We start from the raw sequence: 15774 nt of genomic DNA, 5'->3' as shown, positions 1-15774 counted from the left end.
GAGATAAAAAATAAACTAAAACATATAAGCTTTTGGCTGAGCACCAGCTGAAAAAATGGTGGTCCCATTGCTTGTAAGAGAAAGTCCATTGCAGTCAATTAATCATGTGTGCATCCTTTTTACCAGCTATAGGACTGGCTTAAGGTGGTTTCCTTTGTTCCTGCTTAACTTTGGACTGGGAGACTGAGGCAGTAGTCTGCTGGGTTACATTAATTAATATTTTCTTCCTCCCTGCTTTTCAGTATCTTTATGTGAAAACTAAACTGATCCCTGTCTCTTACACAGTGTCACTCAATGGGAATCCCAGGGTTTACTGGTGGATGAGCCTCCAGAAATGTTTTAAAGTCCCACTCCATTGACCTGGACAAGATATAGCTTAGGAGAGAGGCCCATGGAGGTCTTTCCTGGCACCAAACCCTGAGAGATTTGAAGCCAGGAAAGTGTTGGATTACTCTATGTTCTTGGCTATGAATTTAATAACTTGCAGTTTAGTTTATGTAGTAAAAAGAATTTATTGGAAAATGTGGGAAAGGAAGAGAACTTGCTGAGAAATGGAAGAGAAGGATGGAAATATACACTGTGATTTATTACAGGCTCCTCTAGGCAGACAGAGAGGGCTTTGGCTTTTGTGGTCACCCTTTAATCTATTAATTATTCTTTCCCTTGTTAATGGTAAGGGGAGGGTTCCAGCTGTTATTGGTTACCCCTCCAATGGGGTATCCAGTTTTCCTTAGGGAAATGGCATAAGCACTTAGCAGGCAGGAGGCTTTTGCTGGTGTGTCTCCTGATCAGTAGCTGTGACCGCTAGAATCTAGTTGTGTTAGTGACCTTTCTGAGAAAAAAAAAATGTGCAAAGAGCTGCAATTGTCTTAGGGGATTGTGAGTTCAGGAGGGGTGAGCATTAGCGCTCAGTAGCCATGGGGGCTACCGGCTACAAGGGCCTACAGGGAGTGACAACAAAATGCCACCATGCTGCTCTTCTACCCGAGTGGAGCTGCCATGACTTCCTTGCAATACCTGTCCTACCTCCTCAGGGCAGCGCTTCTGACTGAGCTCCACAGGGGAGAGGGAGGGAGGGAGAGGGAGGGCGTACATACATGTATGCACAGGTGTGGCAGCTGCAGGGGAAAAAGGGAGTTTGAAGGGAGGCAGGCAATGGCGTGCTGAGGCCATGATGACTGCTGGAAGGCGGGGCCACAGGTCCTCCAGGGAGCCACCGCCATGTTGCTCTTCCGCCCTGTCTGAGGAACGGGCTGAGGAGGAGGGTTGGAGCGGCCACGCGTTGGCTACGAATCCTGCCACTGTCCAGGCTTGGAATGGTTCCCTCCACACCCACACACACCTGGAGGGATAAATCCAGAGCAGGTGGTCCTACACCTCCTTCCACCACCTTGGACGTGGTGCCCCTTCTTCAACCTCTTCTCACTACTTTCCTTTCAGCTCTAGTATGGCTGGGACTCAGGGCAAGGGCAGTTGGCAGAAGATAGGCAGAGCATGTATGGGCGGGGTCACAGCCCGCTGGAGGGCCTGGGGCTTGAGGCGGAGGTGCAGACCAGTGAGGAGCTTGGGTCATCCTGCAGGTTATGACTGGCTGGGAGCTTGTAACCACAGTGTCTATTGGTGGATTGAAGGCTGGGTGCCTGCTGAGCCAATGTGAGGGGGGCGCGGAGCGAGCTTTAGAGCCCAGTGGCTGCAGGGGCTGCTGGGTCCTGGGACTGCCGCAAATGATGAGAAGGGAAGTGACAGACATGCTGCCTTTCTGCCCTGACTGGAAAGAGGCTGAGGAGGGACAGAACTGCTGCCGCTCCTGCTGCAGTACCTTCCGTGATGGACATCAGCCCAAGGTGGGTCACCAGGTCTCTTACTTCACAGAGGGCACCCTCCCTGTCTCCTCTTGTCCTTAGCACCAGGCTGCTCCCTGACTTCCCCTCCTCGGGGCTGGCTTCAGCATCAGGTCCCTCAGGCAAGGCCTGTCTGAGGGAGAGAGGAAGAGGTTTATGTGCTTGGGGGCAGTTTTCAGTAACGATGGGAATTCTAGGCAGGCGGGCTGTGGGGCTGCAGCTTCTGTCAGGAAGCCACCGCCGTGTTGTCCTTCCTTCCTGGCTGAGGGAATGGGCTGATGAGGACCAACACAGCTGCTCTTGTTACACTGGCAATTCCCGCCTCCCCATGCATACTCCAACATCCCAGAGTCAGCTCCTCTGCTCTTTCTGACACGCATTTCCATACCTACAAATATACTCAGAATCCAGATGTGTCTAACTGGCTCCAAGCCTCAGCTTGTATTAGGTTATCATATCACTTGTGCAGATAGTGCATAGTGCAGAGTATTCAATTTTCCTCATTTTCCCCCCATTTTTTATTATGGAAGTTTTGAGCTTACAAAACAATCATGCGTAACGTGCAGAATTCCCATATATCACCCCTCAACCAAAATCTTACATTGTTGTGGAATATTTGTTACAGATTATGAAAAAATATAGTATTACCACCATGGTCCATTGCATATATTTGGTGTATTTTTTCCATATGCCCCCCTATTAGTAATACTAAGTATGAGTATTGTACATCTGTGATACTTCATGAGAGAACACTCTTCTATTTGCACTGTTAGCCACAGTCCATCTTCCACCACATGGCTCACTGTGTTATAGAGTCCCATGCTTTTTACATTCTATTCAAAGTGTATACTCAGTGGCTCTCACTTTCTTCACAGAGTTGTGCAGTCCTTGTCAACTAAACCTTTGAATGTTTTCGTTAGTCCTTTGTCAATTTTTTAAAAATTTAAATTTTATTCTGTTAACATATGTACTGCATAAAATTCAAATGAAGAAACACCAGTTTTTATTTACGAAACTCAAAGCATAATAATAATGAGTGCAAAGTTTTGTGACAAAGTTTTCATAAGGAGAAGAATGAATAACACCATTTTGCTTCACTGAGCTTATGGGTGAGTGTTCCCTATCTTCAAAATTGATTGCTAATCTATATCTGTGAATACTGATTGTGTGCATGAGAGCAATAAAAGTTCATGTGGCACTATCATTCTTTTAACACATGTGAGTTTCAAATATTTCCATCAAATACCAGCTGATGAATAATACATTTTTAAAAAGCTGTGGGTATTAAAGGGCTTATATTTCCACTAGCTACATGAATTTTTCTACATAAGCCTTTTCCTGCTCCACACACATTTTTACCACCATAACCCAGGTAAAAAGATTCCACTTCAAGTTATACCAAGTTAGCTTTTTATCCATAACTTTGAAAATATTCTTACCTGTATTTAAGTAAATCTATGCAGAGTATGCATAGAGGGTGATTTTCCATCACTTCCAACTCAGCAATGAGACCCTGAATCCTTGCTTTAAAACCACAGCTGAACAGTCTGGGCTCCACAGGAGCCAAGGGAAATAAGTTACAATCCTTTGCCTTGTCTTTTTTCTCTTCTGTTTTAACCATATGTAAGTGTATAACTCCTTGTTGTGCTGTTATCACCTCCCTCAATTACCAAGCTTTTTCATCACACAAAATAGAAACTCCTTACTTCCCATCATCCACCCCCAAGCCCCTGGTAACTTGTAATCTACTTTTTCCTCAGTGAACTTCATTATTCTACACATCTCATATAAGAGCAATTCTCTAATATTTTTGAATCTTGATTATTTCACTTAACATAATGGTTTTTTAATGCAAATGAAGAATTATTCTGTAACATTTTTCTCTATCCATATCATTTTAAAAATCAGTTATACAGGTGTATAATAATACAGTATATTTGTATTTATATTTTGTAAAAACTGTCTTATATAGGCAATGTCACTCATATTTATGTTTGACATGAAGTTTTACTATCATGTGCAGTCCCATGTTACAGTTTCTAGCTTTCCTTTTAGTGATATCCATGACCTTAGACATTCCCTTTCCACCACTGTCCTAATCATACAATAGCACTACTAGTTTCAAACACCATGATATCCTTTCCCCATCTCTATTCATTACCAAAGATTTACAAAAAACTGTTTACCAATTATGCACAGGTTAAACCTCAGCTTTCCATTCTCTAACCTCAGTCTTTTTTATGGTGACTTATATTATAATTATTAACTACATGACTTTACAAAATATATTTAATTCTTAATACAATTAGCATAAAGTTTCATGATTCACTCATGTTTCAGTTCTTATTGTAACTACTTTTTTTACAGCTGCATATTTTTCTATTATATCTATATGCCATTTTGTTTATTCATCAGGTTATGGGCATTTGAGTTGCTTCCACCTTTGGCTTGTGCTAACAGTGATGCTAAAAACATTCCTGGACAAGATTAGTTTCTCACTGTATAAGCACATTTATGGAAATGATTATGGAATACATGACACAGTTACGGTAGAGAGTACAAAAAACAAAATGGATGTCTATATATGCCCATTTTATTGCATATTAAGAATATGAGTTTGTCAGTCAAATATTTGGTCTCTACAACAGACCCCACCAATGTTCTAAATGGTGTTATCTGCAACATTAAATGGAAAAAATCACATAAAACACAAGATGTTTTAAGATAAATGAACATTTTGTATTTTAATGAGTAATTAATGCTGTTGTCCTAAAATAAACTGTCATGATATTTCCAGCAATTTTGTATGGTAGATAACTTTCTGTTGTATGATTTTGTCATTGTGATGTCATTGTGATAACAAAATCTCTAATACATCTGCTCACACCAGTTTTAGCAAATCTTTCAAATATTTCACACAGCATTAAAAATTATGGGACTATTAATATCCTTGTTGGAGGGAGTTTAGAGTTTGTTTAGCCTTGTAGGAGAAATCTTGGGTCACTTCCTGTAACAGTTTTCAACCTTAATAATATGCTTGTGATAACATTTCTGAAATGTTTTCAGACATAAGCTTTATTAAATTAATAAATAAGCCATATATCACTAACAAAAAAGTTAGAGGATATTTACAAAAATAGTACAAAACCCATACAGAGAATCCTACATAGCCCTATCCAACTTTGCCACATTTTCCACATCATTATGTATCATCTATCTATCTATCTATCTATCTATCTATCTATCTATCTATCTATCTATCTATCATCTATCTACCTACCTAACTACCTACCTACCTATCTTCTATTTACCCATTATATCCATCCATCCATTTTATGGTCACTTAACTGAAGGGTATATATACCATGCTCCTTGAGCACTCAATACTTCAATGTACATTTCCTAGGAAGAAGGATATTCACTTATGCAACCACCTTAAATAATAGCTAAGTTCATAAATTTAGCACTGATATAAAGTTCACAGTTTATGTTCTATTTTTTCTTATGTACCAATAATGTTCCTTTGATTCTTTTTCCTCCCTTGCTAGATACCCCATCCAACATCCAAGATCATGTATTATATTTAATTGTCATTGTCTCTTTATTTGTACTTTTTATTCTTTTAACTGTGAGAATATATCATAAACTTTCCATCCCAACCACTCCCAAGCATGCAATTCAATGGGATTAATCACATTCACAATATTTCAATATCCTTACTCAATTCCATTAGTAATCCTCCCCAAACAGAATCCCTACACTCTTGGTGCCCTGTTTTCTCTTAGGAGGTTTTATGGTGAGAGATTAACTCAGAAGTGATGATGCCTGAATAGTGGAAATGGGAGAGGGAGGGAAATGTAAATAAATCTATAAATGTAAATGTAAATCGAGGTGGAGTCTCCAGGTCCCGATGCCTGGGCAGGAAGTGAGGAATTAGGCAGAGTCATGGATGACTTCAGTTTCTTGTCCTCCCTAAGATAGAGAGCAGAGAAAGAGGAGGCTGTGTTGGAGACAGAATAGAGGCAGAGAAGGAGTCCTGTTTTGCTATATATTTTTTCTTTAGATTAAAATGAAAGGAAAGATCTTACTGGAAAGCAGAAAATGGAAAGTACATACTAGCTAAAATTCTATTAATCCTTATATGACTTTTTAAATTGATATAAATTCAAACATTTAGTTTGTGATTAAATGTGGGGCTTAATGTAGATGGAAATATTATTTTGTTCTTGATTCTGGTTCTCCTCTTGTATCTCCAACTACACAAAGTTTCAGTCTTCTTCTTGAGCTCATCTCTTCCCTTTCCTGCTACCACCACACATATTATTTTTTTGTTTTCATTAAGTATTTTGTTTTAGAACAGTTTTAAAATTACAGAAAGTTGCAAGGATAATCCATAGAATTCCCCTACTTTAATAGATATTTAACATCTTACATTTAAACAGTACTATCGTGAACAAATATTGCCATGCTATTTTGAACCAAATTCCATACTTTATTTGCATTCCCTTCATCTTAATAAACTTTTCCTATCTCAGAATTCCATCCAAGGTACATTACTTTTTTGTTTGTTTTATTAGAGAGCTTGTGAGCTTATAAAACAATATGCATAATGTACAGAATTCCCATATGTCACCTCTCAACTGGCACCTTATATTTGTTACAGATTATGAAAGGACACGATCAGACTATGACAACTAACTATAGTCCATAGTGTACACTTGGTATATTTTTCCATGCAGTCTCTATTAATGCTATGTATTAGTATTGTGCATTGGTTCTGGTACATGAGAGAACACTCTCCTATTTGTAGTGTTAACCACATGGTTCACTGTGTTATACAGTTCCATGTACAACACATTCTATCCAAAGTGTACACTCAGTGACTCTCACTTTCATCACAGAATTGTACAGTCATTCCCTCAATAAAGCTAATATTTTCTTTAGTCCCAAAGAAAAAAAATACCATATTTTGATCCTTAGCATTGATATAGTACCTTCTTTGACATTGATCCAAGAGTATCATAAAATTGCTTTTAACTATAGTCCATAAGTTACTGTGACTGAAAGGGGTGTCTAGTCATGGAAATGTTGATTGAAACAAAGCTAAAGAGTAATCTAGGGCCTGAATAACATAGTGAACCCAGAGGTTAATGAGAATAGTGGTTAATAATACAAATATAAGAATGCTCTTCTATGAACTACCACAAATAATGTCACTATTACATGATGCTAAGAATAGAGTGATGGGAAACGGACTTTGGCCCAGTGGTTAGGGCGTCCGTCTACCATATGGGAGGTCCGCGGTTCAAACCCCGGGCCTCCTTGACCCGTGTGGAGCTGGCCATGCGCAGTGCTGATGCGCGCAAGGAGTGCCGTGCCACGCAAGGGTGTCCCCCGCGTGGGGGAGCCCCCACGCGCAAGGAGTGCGCCCGTGAGGAAAGCCGCCCAGCGTGAAAAGAAAGTGCAGCCTGCCCAGGAATGGCGCCGCCCACACTTCCCGAGCCGCTGACGACAACAGAAGCGGACAAAGAAACAAAAGCAGACAAAGAAACAAGACAGCAAATAGACACCAAGAACAGACAACCAAGGGAGGGGGGGGGGGATTAAATAAATAAATCTTTAAAAAAAAAAAAAAAAAAAAAAAAAAGAATAGAGTGATGCATGTGAAAAATATAATTAATGTAATTTCTTACAGTTTTTAAGTTGGGATGTTTGGCTTTTTGTTGAGATTTAGTAATACCTTAAATGTTCTGTATATCATACTCTTAACAAAAATACACTCCAAATATTTTCTTCCATTCTGTACATTTTATTTTCATTTTATTGATAATGTCCTTTGACTCTCAGAAGTTGTGTTTCATGGGTCCCCAGCAGATGCACAGATGCTCTTGCATGAGGTGGCACCCTGCAGGCACACCAGAGGCCTGTGTACCCCCAGCAGCCTTCCACTCAGGTTCAGAGCCTCAATGCACATGTGACTTTGGGCTGCAGGTGGGGGAGAGGTAGTGCCAAGGATCCATGCATGTCCCAGCAGCACACAGGCACAGGGGCTACCAGGGTGCCACCCACCACTCACCCTGCTCCTGATGCAGTCCTACAAGGCCATGGTGGGGGCCCCATGCATGGCATGGGTGGTGAAGATGAGGCAGAGTCACTGGCCATCTGGGCCCACTGGGCAGAGAGGGCATGGCCATCTTGGAGGAGCAGGAGGAGGAGCCAGCCCCAGCAGGAGGAGCAGGAGGCCCTGGTGGGTGTGGGGGTGGCAGCAGAGGTGGCATGGCCATCTTGGAGGAGCAGGAGGTCCCAGCAGGGGGAAGCAGTGGTGGCAGCAGTGTGGTACAGCAAGATGTGTACCTTTGAGGGCTGTGGCAAGACCAGAGCCAGGTGGCCAAGCACCACAAGCTGTGGCTGTCAAGAAGCACCATGACAAGATGCACAAGGACAGGTACAAGGGGGAAGAGCGACTAGGCCCTGGGCAGTGGCAGTGTGGTGGCGTCAGGCTGGAGATGTGGCTGGGGCAGGGAGGGAATCTCAGGCTGGGTGACAGCACACCTGCCATTTGAGAGCACGGGGGCAGGACTGGGAGGACAGGTAGGCAGTGAGGGCTGTGTGATCACACAACAGCAGTAGAGACACTTCCCCTTGGTGGAGCTAAGGTTTGGAGAAGGCCATCACTCCCTACTTTCAGCGTTCTGTCCTCAGTATCCCATTCTCAATACTTATTACCTACATCCTATTACCCTACTCTCAATACCCCCCCCCTTTTTTTTTTTGAGTACTCCTAGAGGGAAAAAATGGAATGGCTGTGGATTGTTTGGGATTGTTTGAGTTAAACTGTGATGAAGGGAAGGCAGTGTCTGGAGCTGGGCTTCAGCCTGTGGATCCCTGCCCTTCCCTTGCTGCCTTTTGCTCTTGCACAGATGGTCAGTCTGCTCTTCAACTTCATCTGTGACATAGACACACCTGCTAAATGACGTTGCAGTGAAAGAAGTGAGATATACCATTCTGAATGCTTATCAGTGTTCAGTAGGTAGTAAAATTCATTAAGCCTTTAAAAAAAGAAGGTATATTTGATCAAGTCCAGTTTAGCTATTTTTTTCATTTTCTGTTTGTGTGCATTGTTGTAAAATACAAAATCAGTGCTTACTTCAAGGTGCTAAAGTTAGATATCTCTTTTATTTTAAGAGTTGTATGGTATTAGCTCTTATATTTAGATCTTTGATCTATTTTGAATTAATTTTTCCATATAATGATAATGGGGTATTCACATTCATTCTTTTCATATGGATTTCTTGTAGTCCCAGTACCATATTTTGAAGAGATTATTTATTGTTTCCCCATTGAACAAACTTGGGCATTTGTCAAAAATTAACTGCCCATAGATGTGTGGATTTTAGGCTGGACTTTAAATTCTAGTCCATTGGTATATTTGTTCATATGCCAGTACCACACAGTGTTTATTCCTGTAGCTTCATAGCAAGCTTTGTAATCAGCGAGTCTGATTCCTTTAGATTTTTCCTTATTTCAAGTTTGTTTTGCTTACGCAATACCTCTTAGAGTGCCTATGAATTTGACAATCATCTTTAGCATTTTTGCAAATGCTACTGGAATTTTGATAGGGATTGCATTGAACTTGTAGATTCTTTTGACAATATTGATATATTAATAGTGTTGTCTTTCAATTCATGAACACTGGATGTATACCCAGTTTGTTTAGGTCTTTAATAATTTCTTTCAGCAATGCTTTGTATTTCAGTATCTCAAGATATTTCATTAGTCCCTTGAGATTTCTTCTTCAACTCTTTGGATGTTTAGTAATATACTGTTTGATCTCTACATGTTTGTAAATTTTCCAGTTTTCCCCTGCTACTGATTTTTGAGAAGATCCTTTGTATGATTCCAATATTTTAAATATTATTTTCATTTTATACATGGTCTAATATATGGCATACCCTGGAAAAATTTCCATATGTATTGTACACATGTACTCTGATGTTATTGGTTGTATATATGGCAGATTACTTATCACCATTATATCTTTGTTGATTGGGCCTTTTATTAATGTAAAAATTTTTATACCTGAAGACTCTATTTCTGAAAATAATATAGCCTCTGGGGCTTCTTGTGATTACCATTCTCATGGAAATAATTTTTCTCCTTATTTTTCATTTACATCTTTTTGAGATTGTACCTAAAGTAGACCACATTTAGCAGGATCAGGTTTTTCATCCAGTCTATCAATCTCTTTCTTTTAAAAGGGGAGTTTAATCCTTTGACAGTTAAGACAATAGAAGAAGGAAGAAAATATATTTTCAATTTTGCTATTTGATTTCTGCGTGTCATGTATGTTTATTGTTCCTCAGTGATGGCTGTAATGCTGTTTTTTTTCCTTTTTGTGGCTTTCTGCTCTGTACTATTTGGATTTACTTCCCTTTCCTTCTTTATATTTTTATGTTATTATTGGTTACCTTTGTATTTAACAATAACTGCTTAAAATAAAAAACCTAGTTAGACTAGTACCAACCTCATCTCAGTAATAAACAGTCTATCCCCACAATACTCCACCTCTTTTTTTGTGTTCTTACTGTCTTAGATTACATCTTTGTATGTTGCATGCCTGTTAACATAGACTTTAAACAATTTTTATATCTCTAAGTTATGTATTTTGGGGCACTATTTTTAAATGCATAAATGTTTATTTCATCCTGTTTTACTGTGCCTTTCATTAATAGGTAGCCTCCTGTTTTGTCTTGTAACTGATTTTGGTTTTTAATTGTTTTTTGGAGAAGTTGATGGTTTAGAGCATACTCATCCAAAAAATAAAGGATTCCCATGTACCTCTGTTATTATCACCTTGCATTAGTATGAAATATTTCTTACAATTGATGATATCATATTCATATAATTGTACTATTAACTGTAGTCCATGGTTTAAGTTAGTATTAACAATGTAGTGTAGATCTATGTATGTGTGTATTCTGTTTTGTAAGACATTTGAATTAGTCAATTTTGTCCAATATTGTTATATCCACTTGTGTTCTCATTTGGCTAATAACTGTGTGGAAATATTTTTGCATCCTTTCACTACATTCTTTGCTTGAGTAAATTCAATTACTGTACTTTTGCAGCTCCAAATTTCTCTTCTTTTATAATTTCTATCTCTAGTTTATTCTGTGAGTTTTTTGTTTTCCTGCTTTCCTTTATTTCTTTCCATATGGATTCATTTAGGTTATGTATATTTTTAAGATAAGTCATTTAACATCTTAAACAAATTGCTCTATTTTATGAGCTTCCTCAGGAATGTTTTCTTGCAAACATTTTTTTTCTGTGAGTGGGTTATAGTTTCCCTTTTTGTTGGTCTTGTAACTTTTTGTTGATTCCTGGACATAAAAAGATAACAGGAATAAAAAGCCCTGTTTCAAGACATCTCTGCCAGTTTCACCTGAGGGGTGTGGAACAATGGCTGCCCTTAGTTCTGGTTCCTCAGTGGTCTCAAAAGCAGTGAGTAGCAATCAGACAATGTGCTAGCTTACTTAGAAAGAATTGTTTCTTAATGTGCATCCTGACACCAGTGAATTCAACCTCAAACCTGGGTCACAGTCTCATCTCTGTAAGAAATCTTACTAGGATTGTCTTAGTAATGGTATCATGCATTTTTTAGTAGATATTTTTAAAGTTATTTATCTCCCCTTCCTCCCCAACCCCCCCCACATTGTCTGCTTTCTGTGTCCACTCACTGTGTGTTCTTCTGTGACTGCTTCTAGCCTTATCAGCAGCACCGGGAATCTGTGTTTCTTTTTGTTGCATTATCTTGTGTCAGCCCTCTGTGTGTGGTGACATTCCTGGGCAGGCTGTACTTCCTTTCACACTGGGCGGCTCTCCTTGCAGGGTGCACTCCTTGTGCATGGGGCTCCCCTACACAGGAGACACCCCTGCGTGGCACAGCACTCCTTGCATGCATCCGCACTGTGCATGGGCCAGCTCCACACGGGCCAAGGAGGCCTGGAGTTTGAACTGCATACCTCCCATGTAGTAGGCAGATGCCCTATCCATTGGGCCAAGCCCACTTCCTGGTATCATGCATTATTATTGCTCTTCATTTGTGGTCAATGTTATTAAACACTGTTGAGTTTCTGTGTCTGTGACATTTTTACCCTTTATTAACAATGATGTCAGAGTTTCCTCCCCACACATACAGCCTTTTCATGGTCTCCCAAAGCCATGCTCAATGTCATTTCATGTCAGGAGCCTCCAGCCATCCATGCAAGACCTTGCTCACACTTGTACCTGGCAGCTTATGCCTCCCCCAAAACTAAGTTAAGTCTCCATTTGGAGACCAGGAATTGCTGGTGATGGCCTGCAGGGCCATGGGGGGAGGCTTGTTGTCCCACCCAGTTTACCCTTTGATGCCTTTTGGGTGAACATCAACCAAATTCTCCAAATTCACTGCAGGGGACAGATCAGAGCCAGCTTGCTTCAGGGCTCTGAGCAGTAGATTCACTTTACCTGACAGGAGCCTCCTTTCTACCCTTTGCTGAGGCTTCAGACAGTGGTCCAAGGTGCACATCCACACCACCCAGCCAGCATCTGCCAGGACCAGCCATCTGTTTGGAGGCCTCATGAGGCAGCCCCCAGATGGTCTAAGTTTCTGGAAGATGGTCCGACAGCCAAAACCAAGTCAGCTTGCTAGGGAGTTCCCAGGGTCTTTGCCCTGAGCAGCAACTATCAGTGGTGAGACAGGGATTCCAAGGGTAACATGAAAAATTTCTCCCAGGCCCTCTTCAATGGCTGGAATGTTGTCCTGCTGGACCCTTTAGGCTGATATGGCCTGGGGAAAAACAGCTGTCTCTCTCTGCCCTGGCCAAGAAAAGTCTCATAGTTCATGTGCCCTTACAGCATTTCAGGCCGATTTTCCAGTTCCAACTGTCAGATTGCTTATTGTATTGGAAGTCAATAGGACATTCTAAATGATGTTTTTCCATAGATGTCTGGGTGGCAGTAGCTGAGCATTTATATTGTCAAGGTTGTGGACTACTCAGGAGATTCCAGTGTGCACCTTCAGAGTTAGATTGAGGGTTAAGTTTTGAGAGACACTGAAGTTTAAGTTTATAGTTAGAGAGGTAAGGACAAAGTTGTGGTTATGGTGATGGTTAGAAATAGTTTTCCTCAAAATCTCCTCTGGAGGTACCTGTTCAGATATGAACCTGTGTCTTGAAATTGTTCCTGTGACACTGGTACAGGTCTGTGGGTTTTGGGCAAGGTCTATACAACATATCATTTCACTTGGAAATCCACAGTGGAGCAGCCAGGAATTTTTAGTCACACTTCTAATGCCATTTCCTTCCAGAGAGGTGGGATTTCTTGTGACAGGATAATCCAAAATCCTTTTCAGTGCTCTTTTGTTATCTGAGGGCATGTGTTGCTCATAACATTTCTCATATTCACATTTTATGGTGGAAACTGCTGGACTCTGACTTCTGGGCTCAGAGATGGCACCGCAGGTCTGGCCTGGATATTGGTTGATGCTCCTTGGTTGTATGACAGTTCTGAAAAAGTTCAATCCTCTTATGGTGTCATTTTCATGCCAGCACTCATGGAATCCCCAAGAGTGATCCAGTTTTGCTTGAGGGTAATCTGTGGCATAACTAGGTGGATTAACATCCTGAAAGTCCCACTCGAGTCACCTAGACAAAGCACAGGTAACGGAAGAGGCTGGTGGAGGTCTTTTCTGCAGCCTTCCTCCCTAAAATTGTCAAAAAACCCTTAGGGAGCTGGCAACAGCCCTTGCTGGGCAGGGAGGCCTTTGCTGGGAGTGTCTCCTGATCATTAGCTGTTCCTGACAGAAATTAGTGGCTTTAGTGCCCTTCTGAAAAAACATTCAAAGTCTCCCTTCAGCTCCTGGGGTCTCAATGAACTTGTCCTAAAGAGGAACACACCTAAACTTTGTGTGTAAGGGGTTTTCAGGTTGGAGATATTGTCCCAAGTTACCTTCCTCAGGCCACTGGGCTGCAGTGGTCTCTTCTGCACCAGGGGTGGAGGCCATACACCCTGGCTGTCCAGGATGGGAACTGTCCCCTATACACCTGCACACACCTGGATGGGTAAATTCAGGGCAGGTGGTCATGTACCACCTTGGCAAGGTCCTCCTGGGATACATCCACCACCTCAGAGGCAGCATCTCCTCTTTGTCCTCTTGTCAGCCCTGCTTTTCCATCCTATAGGTCTGCCCATCAGTCTTCCAGGCTCCTGTGGCCACTTTCTCCAGATAAATGCTATAGTTTCTTCCATTACTAGTCACAATTGTTCTTAGTAGAATACCAGTAAGTTCACTCTAATCCATATTTTATTCATCCATCCTGTGTACCCTGGGTTGGTGATGTCCTCTCGACCTTTATGTTGAGAGAGGGTTTAGATCCCACATGGTTGATGGATGTGAATCTCCTGCTTATAGTTGTAGGCACTCTTGGTTCCCTGGTATGGTGGTTGACAATCTTCATTTCCCTGTTAGCTGACCTGTGTAAGTCCAACAAAATGAAGAGTAGGAATTGCAACTCTGCTGAGGCTCAGGGCCCAGCTGGCATATGGCAAGTCCAGAGATTCAAGTCTCCTGGGTATACACCAACCCCAGTGCCAACTACAGGTTCAGTAAAAGTGACAGAAGTGGCATGTGTAGAAAGGTCTCACCTAAGTCCAACTCCACACTCAGGAACACAAATTCCAAAGTAGGGCCCACTGGCAAGGCACTGAACTCCAGAGCCAACTGCCTAAACCATAGAACCTGTGTGTCTCCATAACCCTCAGGAGAACCAGTACCTGGGGTTTTATCTGCTTTGGCTATCTCTGGGATCCTGCTAAGTCATGCATAAACACAACCCCTCTGATGACCTTCTGACTTTTTTGAAGGCTCTTTACCATCTAAACTCATTTGTCTTTACCATTTCCCCCTTTTATTCAAGGTCTTTTTCTAGTTGCATCACCAGTTAGTGACTGGTAATAATCCTTCAGGGCAAGGGATGCTCATCACTGCGAGTCATGTCCCATTGGGGGGGATGGTAAGGTAATATGTTTACATGCTGAATTTGGCTTAGACAGTGGTCAAATTTCAGCAACATGGAGGTTCTCAGGAGGTAACTCTTAGGCACCCTGCAGCTCTGGGCCTGGTTCAAATTTCAGGCGCACAGATTCATAAACATAGTCTTCAGTATCAAGGGCTCATCATTGGAGCATTCTTCTTCACTGATCTTTGCCCTTGCACATGGAGGTTGTTGCTGTTTCATTGGGGAATGTGACACATTTCCCTGGCTAGGAACTCAGCACTCCCTCAGTTGTCATTTGTAACAGTAACTACTATGAATATACCCAAAATATATCCAAACATTTTATGTACCCTATATACATGCCCTGGAGAACTCCCTCCCAACATTGTGTCCCCCATCAATAACACCCCATACCAGAGTTCCTCCTCTGCCATAGCTGGACCCCTCTGTGATCCAAACATCTTCAAAAATGAACCCTAATATATTGCCAAATTCAATTAATATGAAAATGAAGTAGTAGTGATAGGTTTAAAGATTAGTAGTAGATTGCATACTATTTTAGAAATACTAAATAGAGTAAAAATAAATTGGGGTATTAAAAAGTGCAAAATATCATAAAACTTTGTTTTGACATTTTGCCTTTCATCACTCTAATAGGTGTTGCCATGTATGTACAGTGGCAAGGCCGTTTCTTTCACTTCTTCCTCAGTGTCTACATCCTTTCTTTTTTTCCCTAATTTTTAATTTTGTCTTCAAAAATGTTTTAAATCATGTTAAAGTCCCATAAAATATAGGGGACTCCCATATATCCAACATCAAACCCTTTTCACCCATAAAGTCCCATAAAATATGGGGGACTCCCATATATCCAACATCAAACCCTTTTCACCCTTCCC

General features: G+C 41.1%; 1 long non-coding RNA gene across 2 annotated transcripts in view; it reads left to right on the top strand.

The window, feature by feature from the left end:
* The first annotated feature begins 1781 nt into the window (after positions 1 to 1781).
* LOC139439284 (uncharacterized) overlaps positions 1782 to 15774 on the top strand; it is a 57186-nt gene continuing 43193 nt past the window's right edge. For both annotated transcript variants that reach the window (XR_011649165.1, XR_011649166.1), the window contains exon 1: positions 1782 to 1844. This is a non-coding gene — a long non-coding RNA (uncharacterized lncRNA). The remainder of the gene's footprint in view (positions 1845 to 15774) is intronic.

The sequence above is a fragment of the Dasypus novemcinctus genome, chromosome 7 (assembly GCF_030445035.2).
Source record: "Dasypus novemcinctus isolate mDasNov1 chromosome 7, mDasNov1.1.hap2, whole genome shotgun sequence".
Taxonomy (NCBI): Eukaryota; Metazoa; Chordata; class Mammalia; order Cingulata; family Dasypodidae; genus Dasypus; species Dasypus novemcinctus.
Note: the sequence above shows the minus strand (reverse complement) of the source record. Positions and strands in the feature narration are given on the sequence as shown.